This window comes from Cajanus cajan, chromosome 7 (genome assembly GCF_000230855.2).
Source record: "Cajanus cajan strain Asha chromosome 7, NIPB_CcT2T_4, whole genome shotgun sequence".
NCBI classification, from domain to species: domain Eukaryota; kingdom Viridiplantae; phylum Streptophyta; class Magnoliopsida; order Fabales; family Fabaceae; genus Cajanus; species Cajanus cajan.
The window spans coordinates 32,020,644-32,032,368 of record NC_138523.1 but is presented as its reverse complement, the minus strand read 5'-3'; the positions used below and the strand labels follow the sequence as shown (position 1 = coordinate 32,032,368).

Sequence of the window (11,725 nt, the reverse complement as noted above, 5' to 3'; positions counted from 1 at the left end):
CAGGCTTAATTATCTTGTGGGAGTATTTTTTCAGTAAGCCTCTCCAGGCTCAATTATTCTGTGGGAGTATTATTTCGGCAAGCCTCTCCAGGCTCAGTTATTCTGTACAAACTGTTTGTTGGATTTTCTGTATCCTTGCCTTTTTTCATTTTCGGCTTTTTCTGTATTTTGCCTTTTCTTCTGATTTGGCTTTTTCTGTATTTTGCCTTTTTTATGTTTTTGGCTTTTGCTGTACAGAAATTAAAAGTGCTAAAGAAATTAAATTCAGTTATTATGAGAGAGTATTATTTCGGCAAGCCTCTCCAGGCTCAGTTATTTTGTAGGAGTATTATTTCGGCAAGCCTCTCCAGGCTCAATTACTCTGAAGGAGTATTATTTCGACAAGCCTCTCCAGGCTCAGTTATTCTGAGAGTATTCTTTCGTCAAGCCTCTCCAGGCTCAGTTATTCTGTATGATGCTGTTGATTTTCTGAATCTTTGCATTTTGTTTGCTGCTGTCATACACAAGCAATTTTTCTATTTTTCTATTTTATGTGGTTGCCTCATGACGAGGTCTTTGAAAATTTCTTTATGGCCAATACGGCCGCATCCATTTCAGTACGCCCATGTTTGAGTTAAAAATTTGTTCATAACCCCCATTTTAGTACGGGTGTACTGAACATGGTACGGGCGCATTGTTTTTTCTGAAGTTTATATTTTTTTTTTTGTTTGTTTTTTCCAATAAACAGAGAATAAGTGATCTTCCAGTACACCTATCATCTGTATGCATGTATGTAGTATGATGCACCTAATTCTATTTGATTCATTTTTCAAAAGAATTAACCGATGCGTTTTTGGATTTTGCCATTCCTCCAGACGGGCTGTGCGCTGCCGATTTCTGTAACCGAGGAATGATGCGTGTTATATTGGGATTTGGTGTCATCAACCAAATGATCCTTCCCTTCCTTTAAAAGATATGTCAACCCTCCTATTGACCACTATATCTCCATGTTTCCACTAGATTATTCAAAAATCGTTGGGACAAGAGAGAAAAGAAGGAAAGGATATATTTTCAAAAGTTTGTGTTTTAGAGGGGATTATTTTATTTTTGAAAAATGGATTTTGTAAGAATGGCTGGCCATGGTAGGCTTATTGTGTTTAGGTTTGTTCGATCAAACACTTATGAGATTAAGCACATCTTTGTTATTAATGATTGTGCTTTGACAACTTGGATAGCTTTTCTTGAGCCCCTTGTTGAATTCAATTGATGGTACCATCATGGATTTATTTTGTTTTTCTTTTTTGACGGCCCTAACTTTTGCCTAAAACACCCATTTGTGATGTCTTAGCGGGCTTTTGTATTCATTTTGTAACCCTAACTTTTGCCTAGGTCACCCTTTTCGTGGGATTCCTAGCGGGTTTTTGTCTTCATTTTGTAACCCTAACTTTTGCCTAGGTCACCCTTTTGTGGGATTCCTAGCGGGTCTTTTGCTCTTATTTTTGCGCAGTCCCCTTTTTGGGTTTCCTGCCGAGCTTATTATCTTTAGGATTTCTTTTATCCATGATGGCACTTATTGATGCCAAGAAAAGGTGCTCCAAGCTGTCATGCACATTTCCACATAAAAATGATGCGGGTTTATTGTTATCAAGATGATTTTAACCTCATTTATGCTTATTCAAACAGGGTTAAAATAATGTGGTCTAGAATTTTATTGCAAGCAAGAAAAGAAGCAATAAAGAATTAATGAAGAATGATTTTATTATAATCGCAGCGGAAACATGTGCCCTATCGAGGCTCGGGGGTCGGGCTGTCCCCGAGGAGTGATCTCTAATAGTCACTGAGTCTATACATCCCTATCGGAAGGAGAAAAACATTTTGACGACGACGACCGGCCTTGACGTTTGTGAACCAGCCTTCCTAAAGATCTGGCTTAAAGAACGTCGAGAAGGATCTTTGTTCCTCTTCGTTCTTTGATCTTTATTAGGGTCATATCCTAACCCTTGTTTCCCCGGATTGTCCTTGATAATGGGTAGCTCCGGGATTCCTTGGGAGTCCTTGCCTAATCCTTGTCCTGGCAAGTATCCGTTCTTTGTGAGCATATGAGCTACCTTCTTCATTTCTCGGGGAAACGTCTCAACATTGGCAATTTCCAATGCTTGGAAGGCGGTTTCCAAAGCTTCCTCTGCTGCATCCACATAAGGTATGGTGGATGGCTTACTGATGAGTATGTCATCTTCAGCTTGTATAGTCACCAGTTTGTCACCCTTTATGAACTTGACTTTCTGGTGGAGCGTAGAGGGAGCAGCTTTCGCATCATGAATCCAAGGTCGGCCGAGGAGACAGCTGTATGCGGGAGTGATGTCCATCACTTGAAATTCGACGTTGAAGATAGTGGGTCCAATTTGGATTGGAAGATTGATCTCTCCCACCACTTCTCTTTTAGATCCATCGAAGGCTCGAACGATCATGTTGCTCGGGCGCATTTGGATTCCCTTGATTGCCACTTGCTCGAGCGCTCTTTTTGGCATTACATTCAAGGAAGATCCGTTATCCACCAAGACTTTTGCGATGTGATATTCCTTGCACTTTATAGAGATGTGCAAGGGCTTGTTATGATTCGGTCCCTCGGCGGGGATTTCTTCATCGATGAAGGTGAGGTGATCATTAGCCTTGATGTGACTAACAATCCCCTCAAACTCGTCTTGGGAGATAGTGTGCGACACGTATGCCTCGTTCAAGACTTTCAACAGAGCTTGCCGATGCGGTTCGGAGCATAGGATCAACGACAACAAAGTGATCTTTGCTGGTGTCTTGTGAAGTTGATCCACAATGGAGTACTCGCTCTGTCTGATGAATTTTAACAGCTCATCAGTCTCCTCCTCGGATTCTTTTTCCTCGGTTTTATCTTTTCCTTTTTCTTTATTCTTGGGAGCTTTATCATGAAGATCTTCGGGAGTGTAGATCCTGCCACTCCTAGTCATGCCCCCAAGTCCAGCGATATTGGAGATATCACTGTCGGCAGAAGTATGGATGTCGTATATCCATGGCACAGCCTTATTCGATTCGTAAGGGAAAGGTCTTGGAGCGACAATCCTTAACGGCGTGGGACCTTCCCCTTTTTCTGTCTTGATTACCAACAACGGCGTCGTCGTGTGTTCGCTTTGCGCAGTTGTTGGTTTGCATTTTATCACAAATGGCGTGCGATCCATTCTGAACATACGCATCGATTATTTCTTTCTTTTTATTAATGTTTATTAATGGATTACTAGGAGAGATGTATGAATGACTCCTAGATCTCTCCATGATCTATATGCATGATATGAGATGATGAGGTTGAATATGCATGCATAGTGTTTATTCAACTAAGCATTATCATGTTTTTAGGATGTTCCTAAGATGATGCATGATATTGCTTGGTTTGGATAAATAACCCTTTTTTTCTTTTTTTGGGTATTTTTTATTTTATATATTTTTTGTATTTTTTGGGTGAAAAGGGAAACTACCTATATGAATGTGATGAAGGTAGATGTTAACACCATGCAATGGAAGATTCTTATTCCTATTTATTTTTATTTTAAAAGAATAGGAATGTTGTATGTTTAAAGAAATGCAATGTATGCTCAAACAATTTCACATAAACAATGCACAAACAATTCACTCATCCACGAACAGTCACGAGCGAATCACGAGGTAGGGGTATCCTGCAGAAAAGTGCATATTCAAGGTGGATCTAACTGTTCTCACCGGTCTGAGGCCCCCAAGGTGCCCCCATTATAGGGACCCAATTCCTCTCGTCGTAGGTCGATGGAAAGCTCCAACGCACCGTCGGACTCAAGTTCATGGTTATCACCTTGAGTGATGTTTTTCGACAATGGTCTACGGGCACCTATAGACCCATTCGACAACCGGCCGTACTAACATCCACTCCCTATGGTTAATCACTCATGCCCCCGGGTATAGAGGGAACTGTTGTGTGCAAAGGTTTGTGTACAGTTTGTATTTCAAACAATTGCGGAATTTAAACATACAACAGTTATTTAAAGCCATATAATAAATCATGTTATCATACAAGCAAGGGGTAATGAAGTAATTTTAACTATTATTTGTTAAAATAATCTGTCACTAAATGGGATTGACTCTCGAGGCTTCCCCAGCGGAGTCGCCATCTGTCGCCACCGGCCCAAACGGGCCTCGGCGGTCGCGAAGACGGTCGAGCTCGCTTTTATTTTAGTTTTGAAAATGTATTGGATTATTAGAACGACTTGTTCTCAAACTGAGACCTTGTCGATCTTATCCAATTTATTTATTAAATGTCTCACCAATCCATGTTAATCCCAAGCGGGACCCTCCATGGATTAGTGGTTTTCGTAGTAAAAGGAAGGGTTCGTGGAGTCGCCACCAATATTTTACTCAAAACATTGGAAAAAGGGATAAGGCAATTGATTTTATAAATCAACTTTGGCCATTACAACCAGAGTTGGGTAAGGGAGTCGGTTACGCGTGGGGAAGGTGTTAGCACCCCACAGCGCCCCTTTCGGGTTCCCTATGACAGATTATTTCTAAAATAACAGCGTAAAATTACTAAATTACCCCTATTTATTATAAGCGATTATAAATTAACTATCTACATGATGACAGTTAAATATACAAACAGAAAGCAGTAAAAGGAAGGATTGTAAGAAGAAAACCTTTGAAGCGTGCTTTTATATATTTCGTAAAACTGGGAAGCTTTTTGGCGTTCCCTCGCTCTACAAGCCCGCTCGCTCCCTCCTATAAAATTTTAACTATGGAAATCCGGAGGATTTCCCTTCGACTAGGTTCGATCCTCAAGCAAAATGGCTCGGGGCTCAAGAACTTCGTCGGATCAACTCTCCGAGTGATTTCTAGGGCAGAACACTGCTCAAAAATCCCAGAATACTCAAGGAGAGGGTTGAAACTATGTTCAAAAAGTGTGGAATGACGTCCAATTGACGTCATATTTATAGGGAATAGGCGCAATACGGTCTACAGAATCAATACGGCCGTATTGAAATTTTTGAACTTCAATACGGCCGTATTGAATTCAATACGGCCGTATTGAAATTCAGAAATTTCAATGCGCCCGTATTGAGTTCACTGCGGCTGTATTGAAGCTTCAATACGACCGTATTGATTTCAGTACGGCCGTATTGAAGTTTCAGAAACTTCAATACGCCGTATTGAGTTCACTGCGGCCATATTGAAGCTTCAATACGGCCGTATTAAGTTCAGTACGGCCGTATTGGGCTTCATTCCCTCCACTTCCTTATTTTAAGCTATTCTAAGACCTCTAGACCTACAGAGAACCCTCCTAGGGCCTTCCAGGAGTCCTTCTGGCTGATCTTCCTTCAGTCTTCGAGAGTCTTCAAGCTTTATTTCCGACCCGGACAATTTTAGGGGTCTACACCTATTGCAGCAATGTTTGACTTTATCTAAGACCAAGAAATTATTTGTCTTTTTCTGGTCATGCAGCAATATAGCCGTTGTCCTTTTCTGAAAAAGTAATCACTTTTTTTGACACATGTATGCTCTACTTTTGCATGTTTCTCTTTTCTTTTGTTCCTTCGTACGCGTTTTACATTAAAAGCTTTGGTATGTTCATAGACAACATTTTGTCTTGTTTCTTGAGGCGTGATTCTTTATTTGCTTACGTGGCAGTCTTCATCTTCGTCTGTTGGTCTTGTACATTTCAATCTTGACTTTTGCCTCAACGTCTGAGTTTAGTGCTTGAACTTTTCTTTGGTCTGATTAATAATGTGAGTAGACAAACATTATTTCCATCTGGAATGTCTTTCAATCTGTGTTGTCCTTCGTCTGATGCATGGTTGACTTTCTTTTGATCTTAGACATATGTCTCATCGGATTTGTGTTTTATGCATAGTTGTGCTAGATACTTCTTTGTTTGAGTATTGTATGATCATCTAGTGCATACTTGTGTTCCATCTATTCTTCTCTTGACGCTCGGTTCCTATATCACTAGCTTTATCTGCCTCGACTTGTTTAATCGTGTCTTGCCTTGATTATTCCGTATAGGCTTCGTCTAATACCTCGGTGCCTTACTTTGATAATAGTAGTCTTCATTCTTATGCTTGATTTCTCATCATTTGAGTCTTTCATCTAATTTATACAATCTCCATGAGTTGTGACATTTAATGCTTCTAACTTAGCATTAAATGTTTTCTTGCTGAATCTGCACTTCTTAAGGTCTATTGTACTTTCTTAGTACTGTTACTGCAGAGGTGTTGTCTTTTCCTGGCTGATAGTTGTACTTGCTTTGACACACGCTGCTTTGATTTGTGAATAAACGCCTGTCCATTTGTCTTTTCTTTCTCCTTACACTTTCATGAGTTCATTTGTTCTTCTGAGAGTGTGGATGCTAGGTAGTTTGTCGTATTGTGTTCTTCAGACACAGTCCAACATTCCTGATCTTCGTCTATGTGTTCGAGTCTCTGTCTCATCGGCTGCATAAGCTTTTCAACTCCATCTAGGATGTTTTGTCCTCGTCCATGATCTGATGTCTTGTTAGCTTTTGTCTTTTGTGTAGGTGTCTGCGTCTGATGTATTCCCTTCGTTTGCCCAGCCTTTATCCAATGCTTGACTCATATCTCTTGATTCTGGTATGGATGTATATTCTTTATTCAACAATTTACCTATACTTATATCTGAAACACTAACACACTTGTTAGTAATTACAATATGTATTATATTTGTCTCGTTCAAAACCTTGCTAGGAATTGCTTCTGTCTTCGTCTGACTTAACACTCAGGGCTGACCATGCAGCCACCAACTTGGGGGGACGTGATGTGACCATGTTTTTCTTCTTTTTCCTTCACGTTTTCTTTGTTCTAGAGCTCACCTCTGGACGCTTTTATTTGGCTATTCTCTGGTTGTATTAAGAAACTAAACCCTTACATTGAAGAATACAAATTATTCATTTTCGTTTGGCTCTTCATCCTTGCATTTTCGTTTCTGTCTCTATTTTGTTTATGTTTTAATAGAAGGCTGAAACCCCTAGGGTTGACTCCTTGTTGTGGATTGTAATCTCTCTTTAAGGTTGGGTACGTTTTGTATATCTCTGTTCTACTTGGTCATTCTTCATTTAATCTCTGTATTAATGTGTTCATGCTTAATGGGTTGTCCTTAATGCCACATTTGCTTAATCTGTGAAGAGGTTCAATGTTGTATACATTTTCTTAATTCATGTAGGGAAATCTTGAGTTAATCTTTGCTTAGTTGGTTAACTCGGATGGAACAAGGATTAAGGGGTTGATAGTGTAATCTGTTGTGAACCAGGGATAAGAGAGTTGCAATCCGAATAAGGAGTCAACTTGCTTTACTTACTGATTTACTTGCATTTTATTGTTTTTTAAACCTTGATAAATCTGAACCAAAACACCCCCACTTCATGTTTGAACATTTGACAGAGACAAATGGTCCTTGGGAGATGACCTAGGAAATTTTCCTAGTATTACATTTAACTATTTTTATTTGACCGGGTACAACCTCGATCAAATTTGGCGCCGTTGCCAGGGAATCATCAGTTTCTGTCAAAAGGTGTGTGTTCTTTGTTTTTGTTGTTTAACGTGTTCTATTGTGTGTTTTGTGTTTTTTTAGTAGTGTAGTTTTTTAGAGTCTCTGTTATGTTATGTGTGTTTTTGGTGTAGTATCTTAGTGTATCAGTTGTGTGTATCAATTGTTTGTATCATTCTTGTATACCAGTTGGTGTATCAGTTATGTGTTTGTGTTTTTGTGTCCCACTACATGTTATGTTGTGTATTTATATTTGTTATTAGCCCCCCCAGGTGTAGCAAGTAAACTAATTGAAGAATTTGTGCTATTCATGCAACTAAGAGAAGCAATGGAACAATAATATAATGGAACAATAAATTCGAAATCTGAGTTGTATATTGTATGGTATACTCTATTTTCAATTCGTGCATACTCTGTTTTGGTTAGGCATGCTCTATTTTCTGCCTCTACTACTCCTCTGTTTGGGTGCCAAAATCATGGGAAGAGTTGTGAAATTTTTGCATTTCATGTGGCGGTGAATAGTGCTAGAATTTTCCAATTAATTGTGATATTTGGTTTTGATAGCTAGACTTGTTATTTTTGCCTCAAATTTTGTGTGGTAACCTCTTTCAACCCATATTTTGTGTGAAAAATACCAGAGGCCCTCAAGGTGGTCCAGATTTGGAGATACAAAAATTTGTGAAATTAGATTTTTCCAAAATTTCGAACGACCATAACTTTTGCTCTATTTATCAGAATTGGACAAATTATATATGCATTTTGAGTAGAAAAATGAGATCTATCAAACATGTCTGGTCCCAGCTAGATTTTCAAACAAAGGTTTTTTTCTATCTTTTTTTTTTCTAATTTTGAATTTTTATTTCCCTATTTTTCCAAACTTTTCTTAGGTAGTTCATATAGTTAGGCTTTGAATTTTGCTCTCAATTTTTTTGTGGTAGTTTCTAATGATTTTAGGGTGATATTGGTGCATTTTTTTTTTTGTTTTTTTCTAAGTTGTCATGGAAATTCCCATTTTACCCCTATTGTTCACGTGTATTGTTGCATGTGTTGCATGTAATGCATGACTAGGAGCAACCCTAGTTTTTTCCATCCATTTGACCCTGAGATTGATAGGACATTTCATAGACAAATTAGAGAGCATATCATTCCATCTTTAGATAGTAATAGTCATAGTGATAGTCATAGTGTAAGTGTTGCATTTGAGCTTGATTCAATTCAAACAGAAAACATGGGTGAACAACCTTATAATGGACCTCGTCAGAGGACTCTTAGGGAGATGGTTGCAGCTGATTTCACATATGAGAGTTTGTGCATTCAATATCCTGAAGAGGATGTTCCTTTTGTGCTTAAAATTGGACTAATCCATTTGTTGCCAAAAGTTTCATGGTCATGAAGGTGAGGATTAACATAAACATCTGAAGGAGTTCCATATTGTTCGTTCTACCATGAAGCCTCCTGATGTTCAAGAGGACTACATTTACTTGAATCCATTTCCACACTCATTGGAGGGAGTTGTTAAAGATTGGCTGTATTATTTAGCTCCTAGGTCCATCACTAGTTGGGATGATCTGAAAAGAATGTTTCTAGAGAAATTCCTCCCTGTCTCGAGGACCACTGCAATCAGAAAAGATATATCAGGGATTAGGAAACTTGGTGGAGAGAGCTTGTATGAGTACTGGGAGAGATTCAAGAAATTATGTGCAAGCTGTCCTCACCACCAGATTTCTGAGTAGTTGTTGCTGCAATATTTTTATGAGGGGCTGAATAACATGGAGAGAAGTATGATAGATGCTGCAAGTGGTGGAGCACTTGGTGATGATGAGGTTCCACTTAGTGAATCCTCATGAACACCTTCAAATTCTTCTTGGATCCTTGGAAGAATGTCAAGGACGGATGCTCCAAGAAGAACCAATGAGACCTAAGCTTGAACAAGCTAAATTCGGAAGAAGATGATCAACCTAGCTCTACAAAGAGAGGAGCTCAAGTAGGGTAGAACAAGGTTGTGAGAGACTTTCGGAGGGAGAGATTTCAAGTAGTGAAAACTCATTCAATTAATCCAAAAGTGAATACAATGCTCGGCCATAAGGAATATATAGGGTAAAATTAGGTTAAATGGTTCCTTGGGTTAGCCTAAGGTTAAGTAAAACCATGGTATGGTTACTTAACCTTAGGCGCCTAAAATTTGAATTCAAAATTCAAATTTTAGGAGCCAAACCCGGAACCTCCATGTGCTTCATCATTTGGCATGTAATTTAGCTTCTCATTTGAGTTGCATTTAAGTCACACCATGTGCATGTGTGCACATGGCCGAAATGCCTCTCAAATGCTAAGTTAATTACATGCTAATGATAATTCACATGCAATCTTAATTAACCCTAAATTCTAATGACCATGAAATGAAATTCCTATGCTACATGGCTGGAAATACAAGGCCCAAAAGAAATACAAGGCACTAAGGCTCAATCTTACACTAACCTTAATCTAATGGGCTTGAGACAAAGCCCAACAAAATAAAGTGATGGGCTTTCCTTGGGCTTGGGCTCACTCTTCATGCATCATCCTTGCCATAGCCCTAGTGGTTGGGCCCTTAGCCCATGGGCTTCCTCCATCATCCCCTCCCTCTTGAAGAGGATTTGTCCTCAAATCCAAAGCATCCTCCTCTTGAGTAGCTAGTCCTGTAAAAAGAGATAGATCAGAAACATTGAAACTAGAACTAACACCATACTCAGAAGGGAGATCGAGGATATAGGCATTATTATTGATTTTCCTAAGGATTTGGAAAGGGCCATCCCCTCTAGGACTAAGCTTTGACTTTCTTTTAGAAGGAAACCTATCCTTCCTAAGGTGTAGCCAAACCCAGTCACCTTCCTTGAAGATAACTTCTTTCCTACCCTTATTATTATATTTTTGGTATTTTGCTGTTTGGGATTGAATATGGTCTCTAACCCTCTCATGTAACTTCTTAACAAACTCAGCCTTTGAAGTGCCTTCTTTATGAATAAAGGAAGCAACATCAGGGAGAGGTAATAAATCCAAGGGAGTAAGAGGATTAAAGCCATAAACAATCTCAAAAGGAGACATATTAGTGGTCTTGTGAATCACCCTATTATAGGCAAACTCCACATGAGGAAGATAGTCATCCCATGACTTCTTATTGCCTTTGAGGATTGCCCTCAACATAGTCCCTAGAGACCTATTTACTACCTCAGTTTGCCCATCAGTTTGGGGATGACATGTGGTAGAAAATAGAAGTTTAGTTCCTAGCCTTGCCCAAAGAGTTTTCCAAAAATGGCTAAGGAACTTAACATTTCTATCGGAAACTATAGTTTTAGGTAACCCATGTAGTCTCACTATTTCTTGAAAGAATAATTTAGCAATGTGACTTGCATCATCCACTTTGTGGCATGGAATAAAGTGTGCCATTTTGCTAAAACGGTCCACAACCACAAAGATGAAATCTTTGCCTCTTTGGGTTCTAGGCAATCCAAGGATAAAATCCATGGAAATGTCTACCCAAGGAGAAGAGGATATGGGCAAGGGGGTGTATAGTCCATGAGGTTTAGTGGTAGACTTTGCTTGTAAACAAGTAATGCAACTACTACAAAATCTTTGAACATCTCTTTTGATATGAGGCCAAAAGAATTTCTCTTTCAAAAGTGAAAGAGTTTTCTCAATTCCAAAATGCCCCATGAGCCCACCCTCATGGCTCTCCTTAACCAAGAGTATCCTAATAGATCCTTGGGGTATACAAAGTTTGTTTTCTTTAAAAAGATACCCCTCAGAAATATAGTACCCTTGATAAGGTTTTGGAATACATAAAGAATAAAAGTTAGCAAAATCAAGGTCTTTCTCATACAACTCCTTGATGTCATCAAACCCTAATATTTGAGAACCTAGGGTATTCAATAAAACATGTCTTCTTGACAAAGCATCAGCTACTACATTAGTAGAGCCCTTTTTATATTTGATGACATAAGGAAATTGCTCTAGGTACTCAACCCATTTTGCATGCCTTTTATTTAATTTATGTTGACCCTTCAAATATTTAAGTGATTCATGATCACTATGGATGACAAATTCCTTGGTCACAAGATAATGTTCCCAAGTTTGAAGGGCACGAACTAAGGCATATAACTCCTTGTCATAGGTAGGGTAGTTCAAGGCAGCCCCATGAAGTTTTTCACTGAAATAAGCTATT

The 11,725-nt window shown here is 38.9% G+C and overlaps 1 non-coding gene across 1 annotated transcript; it reads right to left on the bottom strand.

The window, feature by feature from the left end:
* Positions 1-9,145: 9,145 nt before the first annotated feature.
* LOC145950186 (small nucleolar RNA R71) lies at positions 9,146-9,251 on the bottom strand. Its single transcript, XR_014428293.1, has one exon. It is a non-coding gene; the product is annotated as a small nucleolar RNA R71 (small nucleolar RNA).
* Between the last annotated feature and the right edge of the window lie 2,474 nt (positions 9,252-11,725).